The sequence below is a fragment of the Antechinus flavipes genome, chromosome 1 (genome assembly GCF_016432865.1).
Source record: "Antechinus flavipes isolate AdamAnt ecotype Samford, QLD, Australia chromosome 1, AdamAnt_v2, whole genome shotgun sequence".
Lineage (NCBI taxonomy): Eukaryota > Metazoa > Chordata > Mammalia > Dasyuromorphia > Dasyuridae > Antechinus > Antechinus flavipes.
This window is the reverse complement of record NC_067398.1, coordinates 120873381-120882390: the sequence shown is the minus strand read 5'-3', so window position 1 is coordinate 120882390 and position 9010 is coordinate 120873381.

Genomic DNA, 9010 nt, shown 5'->3' with positions numbered 1-9010 from the left:
CTTGTGCAAATAATTCCTAAATGTGTTGTGTCATCTAGGCCATGATAATAATTTTCCAGAAAGGCAATAGATATAATTTTCCTGAAAAAGGGCTATTATATAGGGGCATCATTTTGATGGTTTGTGAATGCAAACTAGATATAAAGTAGTTTCTTTGCCATTTATTCCTTCTGTACCTAGTTGTCACAAGCTTCCTTGGGATTTTGTACAATTAATCAATGTGTATGATGAGCCTGAAGAAGCAAATTTAAAAAGCCAGAGCCTTTTAAGCTCTGGGCTCTTATAGATTAGGTCTAGTCTCAGGAACAGCCCCCAAAGGTCACATTTTCTTTGGTTCATTTCCCCTACTCACTCAGTCAGATTGTACTCTGAATTTTCAGATATAGTTTATGTGTTATTTCTCTCTGGTTTAGTACAAATGTAGGTAATAGGACTTCTTGTTCCCAAAAAAGCACTCAAGATCATAAATCCATATTTAGATACAGGACAATTTTTTAATTCATATTACAGAAAACATGGAAAGCTTCTTCATAAAGAAATATAGAAAATATCAAAAATACTCATCATATTCCATATACAACCAACATAATTCCTCTTCTTCAATGGCTCTTACCTTTTTGTGAGGTTCCTAAAATCTGCTTCAAATTCACTATATGGTTTGGATTCCCCTATGAAGGGAACTGAATTTGTGGTTGTCACCTAAGCCATACTGTTCTCTGTCCAAGATGCATTCAACTCAGGAAATCCATCTTTTATTACAAAAGGTCACTCTTCAAATTCTTAACCTTAAAAGTTGCTCACAAATCAACTCCAAGTCTTTGATGCTTTGCTTTTTTTGGCTAGAAATCTAGATTGTTGGATGTCTCTGCCTATGAAATCAAGATCCTTTACCTTTTCTGTATGAGACTGGGATTAGATACTAATGTCTATTAGTATTTAATACTCCTCCTTGGGCAAGCATATTACGTTTTCATGTGCTTCTATTAATAGCTTAGGTTCTTCTAAACTCTCACATTCTATTTTAGTTCTGTTGAACTTTCAGAATATCTCCAGAAGAAAAGCAAAAGAACTGAGCAGTTTTTAGAATAGTACAAAAATGAGTAAAATACTTCTTTCCAAAGAATTCATGTTCCCCAAAGTCTAAGCCAAACATTATCTTGAAGGCAGTCTCAATCACTGAAAGCCAGCTTTTAGGACCAAGTAGTAACATTAAACCAATCAATTTGGCAGATCAGTGAAATAGAAAAACTGACAGATTTTATATTACATTTAATTTTTATTTTATTTTGACTACTGGATTTTAAATAAGAGAAACTGGAGCAAATCATTTAACTTTTAGACCTTTGTTTCCTTTAAAAACAAAGCAATTGGACTAGATGGTCTTTAATATTCTCTGGCTCTACAAAGCTATGATATTAGGATTTTCAGGGCACAAAAGACAATGAGATTTAATTGGGATTTATCTTTTTTTCTCTTTAAAAGGGGCCAATAATGTGTTCACACTCTAGAGGGAGAGGTGCTTTCAAAAGTTCTAAGGCTTTTAAGTTCATCAAGACAATTAAGTAACTCCCCTGATGGATGTCCTTTATACATATAACATCAAAAATGTCATTAGAGATTACACAACACAATCTGGAATCTATGAGTTGCATATCTGGCTCAGGAAATCAGCATTTAATATTTCTCTTCTAATTTGTAGAAAGACATGGAGCCATAAGCACTGATAAAAAGAATTTAGTGCTGGTAATGTTGACATAATTAATGCTGTAAGTTTAGCCGTAGAACAAAGTCCTACTTACAGGCTTGTAATCAGTACAAATTGTAGAAGCATAATTTTATGGATGGTTGTGAAATGACTGACTTATGTCATAACAGCCAGGGGCTCTTTGTTCGTTTGAGCAACATTCTATTAATGATATTGTCCTTTAGAAGGAATAAATTGCTGCTTAATCGCTAATCTGGAATTGTGTGGCTAAGTAGAACTCCAGAACTATCAGGAAAACAGTATGAATCGCTGGTTTGTGGGTATTATAATATGCTCAAACAGATTTAGAAGTCAATAATTGCTTGACTTTCTGTTAGTAAGTCCATTGACCTAGAATGTTACATTTCAGTTGATGAAGTAATTTGGCATTGATTAAACCTGTAGATCAAAATATGGCATAAATCTGAGTAGTTCCAGAACAGGGAGTTTTTATTTTGTACTTGCAGCAGATAAGAGGCATTGTGGTATAATGGATTGAATACTGAACAGAGAATTAGAAAGACCTGAGTTCAAACCTCCTACTTTAGTCCATGTGATCACAGAAAAGAACTCTTAAAGGCTAATCTACTCAGCTGTATAGACTTGATATGGAGACAGTTCCCAAAACAATGAAATTGTCTAGACTTTCATAATATGATAGTTCTGAATATTTTTCTCATATGATCCATGGAAGATCTTTCTTACTTTTTTGGATTGTATCTCCCACCCAGGAAAACTTGAAAAAATTTTATGAATAATGCCTCCTCATTATAATGCAACAAACTTCCCTTCTTTCCTAAATTATAGGATCAATATCACAACTAATCAATTAAAAATTTAAGTACCTACTTGCGCTAAATGCTGTACTAAGTACTGGGAAGCAAAAAAAAAAAAAAAAAAAAAAAAAAAAGGGCAAAGACAGTCTTTGCCTTCTAGGATATCAGATAACAAGCATACGCATATTTACAAATAAGCTATGCACTGGATAAACAGGAAATGATTAACAAAGAGAAGGCACTATTCCTGTGAAAGATAGGATTTTAATTGGAATTTTTTAAAAAGTAGGGAGAGTTAAAGAGTGAGAATTCCAGAAATGGGGGGCTATCCGAGAAAATATTCAGAAGCCAAGACATAGAGTGTCTTGTTTGTAGAATAGTAAGGAGGTCAATGTCACTAGATCGAAGAGTACATCACAGGAGTAAGGAGTAAGAAGATTAGAAAAATAAGAGATGGCTAGGTTCTGAAGGGCTTTGAACAACAGCAGATGGTTTTGTATTTGATGCTGGAAGTCATTGGGAGTTACTGGAGTTTATTGAGTGCACATGTGAAAAAAAGAGGGAGTCAAAGAGAAAGGGGGGAAGAGGAAGAGACACACACAGAAACACAGAGAGATAGAGAGAAAGACAGAGACAGACAGAGAAAGAGAGACAGAGACAGGGTGGGACAAAGAGAGACAGAAAGAGATAGAGAAAGACACACAGAGACAGAAAGAGAGAGAGAGAGACAAAGAGAGACAGAGACAAAGTGGGACAGAGAGACAGAGAGATAGAGAAAGACACAGAGAGACAGAGAGAGACACACATAACGAGAGAGACACAGAGACAGAGACAGAGAGAGAGAAAAATTGAGAGGGAGAGACAGAGAGAGAAGAAGAGAGAGGAAGGGAGGGAGGAAGGAAAAGAGAGAAGGAGGAAGAGAGTCAGAATTGAGATTTAGGAAAATCACTTTAGTCACTGATTGAAAGATGTATTGAAATAGGGAGAGACTAGAAAGAGGTATATATAGTCCAGGTGTCAGGTAATGAGAGCATGCACCAGAATAGTAGCAGTGTCAGAGGATGGAAGAAATAGTTTATTTGAGAGATGTTGAAAAGGTGAAAGTAACAGACCTTGATGACAAATTGGATATGGTAAATGAGAAGTAGTGAGGAGTTGAGAAACTTTTAGGTTGTGGGCCTAAGGGACTGGGAGAATGGTGATACTCTCTATAGTAATAGGGAAGGACATGGGGGGAATTAGCAGAAAAGGTAATGTTTCATTTTGGACACGTTGACATTAAGATTTCTACTAACTAATCTGAAAGTTGGAGAAATGAGCCTGGAGGTTAGCCGAGAGGCTGAGGGAGTATAGGTAGATGTGATTCAGCATAGAGATGCTAATTAAATACAAAGGAGTTTGCTGAGATGACCAAATAAAGTTGTATGTAAGTAGCAGAGAAGGGGGCACAGAACGGAATCCTTAGACGGAATGGAGAGATGGTGTGGTCTAGATGGAGAACCAGCATAGGAGACTGAGAAGGAGCAATCAGCTAGACAAAAGGAGAATCAGGTGTCTTGACAAACTAGAGAGGAGTGTATGAAGAAGGAAAGGGTGATCAGTAGGACAAGGGGATGAGAGATATTGGAAGCTGCCGTTTATATTATTCTATTCAGGTTAACAACAGTCAGAGAGTGTGTTGTCTAGGATGCTACTTGAACTGAGATGGGATGAAGGTAAGTCCTGTCATACAAACCTGAGTTGTTGTGAATCAAGATACTCTGGTGTAGATCTGTGGAATTTTGAGTTAACTTTATGCCTTAGGGAATTGGTTTGGAAGCAAGCAATGAATGCTTTGGGATAAAAAATGTATAAAGATAGCTCTCAGATTCTTGACAAGAACTTTTGAAATCCCAGGGAACTACCTTGAGGCTGAATTTTAATCTCCCTGTAGGCTGCTTTTCTGCTTTTCTTGTTTTGTGTAATACTTTTACTACTTTGTAGAGTGCTTTTAAGTGGAAGCTACTGAATATATATATTTATAGCTTTTTATTGACAGAGCCCATGCCAGGGTAATTTTTTACATTATCCCTTGCACTCACTTCTGTTCCAACTTTTGCCCTCCCTCCTTTCATCCCCTCCTCCAGATGGCAAGCAGCCCTATACAAGTTAAATATGTCACAGTGTACCTAGATACAATATATGTGTGCAGAACCGAACAGTGCTCTTGTTGCACAGGGAGAATTGGATTCAGAAGGTATAAATAACCTGGGAACAAAAACAAAAATGCAGATAGTTCACATTCGTTTCCCAGTGTTCTTTCTTTGGGTATAGCTGCTTCTGTCCATCCTTGATCAATTGAAACTGAGTTAGATCTCTTTATCAAAGAGATCCACTTCCATCAGAATACATCCTCAAACAGTATCATTGTTGAGGTATATAATGATCTCCTGGTTCTGCTCATTTCACTTAGCATCAGTTCATGTAAGTCTCGCCAGTTCTCTCTGTATTCATCCTGCTGGTCATTCCTTAAAGAACAATAATATTCCATAACGTTCATATACCACAATTTATTCAGCCATTCTCCAATTGATGGGCATCCATTCATTTTCCAGTTTCTAGCCACTACAAACAAAGGGCTGCCACAAGCATTTTGACACATACAGGTCCCTTTTCCTTCTTTAGTATTTTTTGGGGGTATAAGCCCAAGAAGTAACACTGCTGGATCAAAGGGTATGCACAGTTTGATAACTTTTTGAGCATAGTTCCAAATTGTTCTCCAGAATGGCTGGATGTGTTCACAATTCCACCAACAATGTATCAGTGTCCTTGTTTTCTCACATCCCCTCCAACATTCCGCATTATCTTTCCCTGTCATTCTAGCCAATCTGACAGGTGTGTAGTGGTATCTCAGAGTTGTCTTAATTGGTATTTCTCTGATTAATAATGACTTGGAGCATATTTTCATATGGCTAGAAATAGTTTCAATTTCTTCATCTGAGAATTGTCTATTCATATCCTTTGATCATTTATCAATTGGAGAATGGCTTGATTTCTTATAAATTAGAGTCAATTCTCTATGTATTTTGGAAATGAGGCCTTTATCAGAACCTTTGACTGTAAGAATGTTTTCCCAGTTTATTGTTTCCCTTCTAATCTTGTCTGTCTGAATATTTTTTTATCAAAGGAATTGCATTTTTAAACCCTCAATCTCTAAGTGGTCCATTGCACCAGACATGAAATGATGACCAGGACATTAGCCATTTTAAATAGTATTTTATTTTTTCCAAATTGCCTGTAAGGATATATTTTTTTTAACATTCATTTAAAGTTGTTTTTGTTTCAAATTTTCTCCTTCTCTCCCTAACTTCCCCCTCACTTCCCACCAAGAAAGTAAACAATTTGATAAAGTATACATATAACTATTTGCAAAACTTATCTATATATTACTCATATTGTGAAAGAAGAAACAGACCAAAAGAAAAAAAATTCACAAAAAGTGAAAATATTTGCTTCAATCTGCATTCAGATCCCATCAGTTCTTTTTTTTTTTTTTTTTTAAATGTGGATGACATTTTTCATTATGAATCCTTTGGAATTTTCTTGGATCATTGTATTATTGAGAATAGCTGAGTCATTCATAGTTGATCCTTATAACCATCACCTATAGCAAATGGAAAAGTTCACTTATCTTGCCAGTATATTTTCCAGGGATGGCCCACATTGATACTGAGATTGACACATACATTTCCAGAGCTAGCTCAGTGTTTGGGAAGTTCTAAAGGAAAGTATGGGAAAGGAAAAGTCTTAGACTAATTATCAAACCAAAGATCTACAGAGCAATTGTGCTGACCTCATTGCTGTATGCTGGTAAAATCTGGACAGTATATGAACAGCATTTCAGGAAACTGAATTAATTCCATTTGAATTATTTTAGGAAGATTCTGAAGATCACATTATATGGTACCAGACACTTTCTTGAACTAAACTGTCAAGCTTTCAAATTCTTCTGCAGAGAGTGAAACTTCGTTGAGCTGGCCACATTGTTCCTCACTTGCCAAAAAGACTATTTTATGGAGAATTCCTACTGGGCAAATGCTCATGTAGTGGTAAGGAAAAAACCGATACAAAGCTGTAATCAAAGTTGCTCTTAAGAGCTTTAGAATTGATTGTGAAACAGAGAAGATGCTGGCACAGTATTGCCCAGAATGGTGTGCCCTCACTGGAGAAAGTGACGTGTATGAGCAAAGCAGAATTAAAGTAGCTCAAAAGAAATGCAAGATGAAAAAATTTAGAGAATCCACCTCAAATATTCACATGGACTATTTGTGCTTGACCTGTGGTAGAGTATTCTGAGATCATATTGGTCAGATCAGCCATAATCACTGTAGTGACATAGTCACATAGGACACATTGTACTCTGACTTTAACATAGTTATGTAATTTTAGCTCTCTTTGAGAATTAAGGACAATGACCATTGTGCAATATTGCTGTACCTGTAAGATATTCTTCTTTCTATCTTTATTTTCTATCCAAGTTTTCCAATTTTTTTTCCTGAAATTTACCTGCTCATCAAAGCACAGTAGTATTTCCTTACATTCACATACCACAACTTGTCTAACCATTCCCCAATTGATAGATATTCCCTCAATTGCCAATTCTTTGCTACAGATATTTTTGTACATATAGGTTTTTCCCACAACTATGCCCTTTTCCCTTTTATCTCCTTGGAATATAGACCTAGCAGTGGTATTGCCGGATCAAAGGGTATTCAAGCAATTTGAAACTATGCCCAAAGGGCTATAAAACTGTACATACCCTTTGATCCAGCAGTATCTCTACTGGGTCTGTATCCTAAAGAGATCATAAAAGAGGGAAAAAGACCCACATGTGCAAAAATGTTTGTGGCAGCCCTTTTTGTGGTGGCCAGGAACTGGAAACTGAGTGGATGCCCCTCAATTGGAGAATGGCTGAGTAAATTGTGGTATATGAATGTTATGGAATATTATTGTTCTGTAAGAAATGACCAGCAGAATGATTTCAGAGAGGCCTGGAGAGACTTAAATGAACTGATGCTGAGTGAAATGAGCAGAACTAGGAGATCATTATACACAGCAAAAAGATTATATGATGATTAATTCTGATGGACATGGCTCTTTTCAACAATGAGATGATTCAGGCCATTCCACTAGCCTTGTGATGAAGAGAGCCATCTGCACCCAAAAGGAGGACTATGGGGACTGAATGTGGATCACAGCATTGTTTTTTCATCTTTTTCATTATTTGCTTTTTTTTTTTTTCTTTCTCATTTTTTCCCTTTTTGATCTGATTTTTCTTATGCAGCATGATAAATTGGGAAATAAGTATGGAAGAATTGCACATATTAACAATTGTCTACTGTCTAGGGGAGGTGGGGGGAAGGGAGGGAGAAAAATTTGGAACACAAGGTTTTTTAAGGGTGAATGCTGAAAACTATATTTGCATGTATTTTGAAAATATAAAAAAAACTATTGTCAAAAATAAATAATTAAATAAAAATTTAAAAAAGAAATAAATTATTGATTATTTCTAAGACTTTTTGATCCACTCATTCTTTAGGATTAGATTGTTTGGTTTCTAATTAATTTTTAATCTATCTTCCTATTGCCCTTAATAACTGTAATTTTTATTTCGTTATGATCTAAAAAGTATAAATTTGATATTTCTGCCTTTACATTCTACTGTGATACTTTTATACCCTAACATGTGGTCAGTTTCTGTGTAGGTGCCAAATATCATTATTGACTAGAATTTGACTTTCTTTTATTGCTGTTGTTATTTATATTATTATAGTCATGGTTTTGATACTGATTTTACACGATCATGCCATACTTTTATTTTTCCTTTACTTGTCCTTCCATGTTCTACAACCCCTTAAAAAAATACAAATTGTTTAATGAGTTAATATTTATTTATTAACCAATTCCCACTTTTCCTTTAAAAAAAATCAAAATAGCTTCTTTACTATCTTTAAATTTTAATTCTTCGGAGCTTCTTATCACTTGTGTCAATTTCCTCTACAGAATTTTAAAGCTTAAGACATTATCTATTCTTTCATAACTAAGTCATCCTGTGTCTAGGTTCTCGCTTGTCTATCATGAATTCCAATAAGAAATAATCACTCTCCTTCCCCCAAATAGTTGTGTTTTGTCCTTTATACTTAAACAGTAATTCATTCTTGTTGGTGAAAATCAAATCAAGAATAATGTCTCCCTCACTGCCACTTATTTTACCTCTTAACAAAATAAAATTCTTAGAGAACACCATAAGATCTATGAATAATTGAAAAAAATATTGTGCTTTTGTGCTAAATTTGTGACCTATTTCTTGAATTCATTCTCACTTTCTGCCTTTTGACTCAGTGGTCCATAGTATGTTCTCATGGCAATATAGTTTCTATTTCTGTCTGTTGATCCAAATGCTTTTAATTTTCCATTTATCCTTCAGTTCTCATATTTCTTTATATGACTA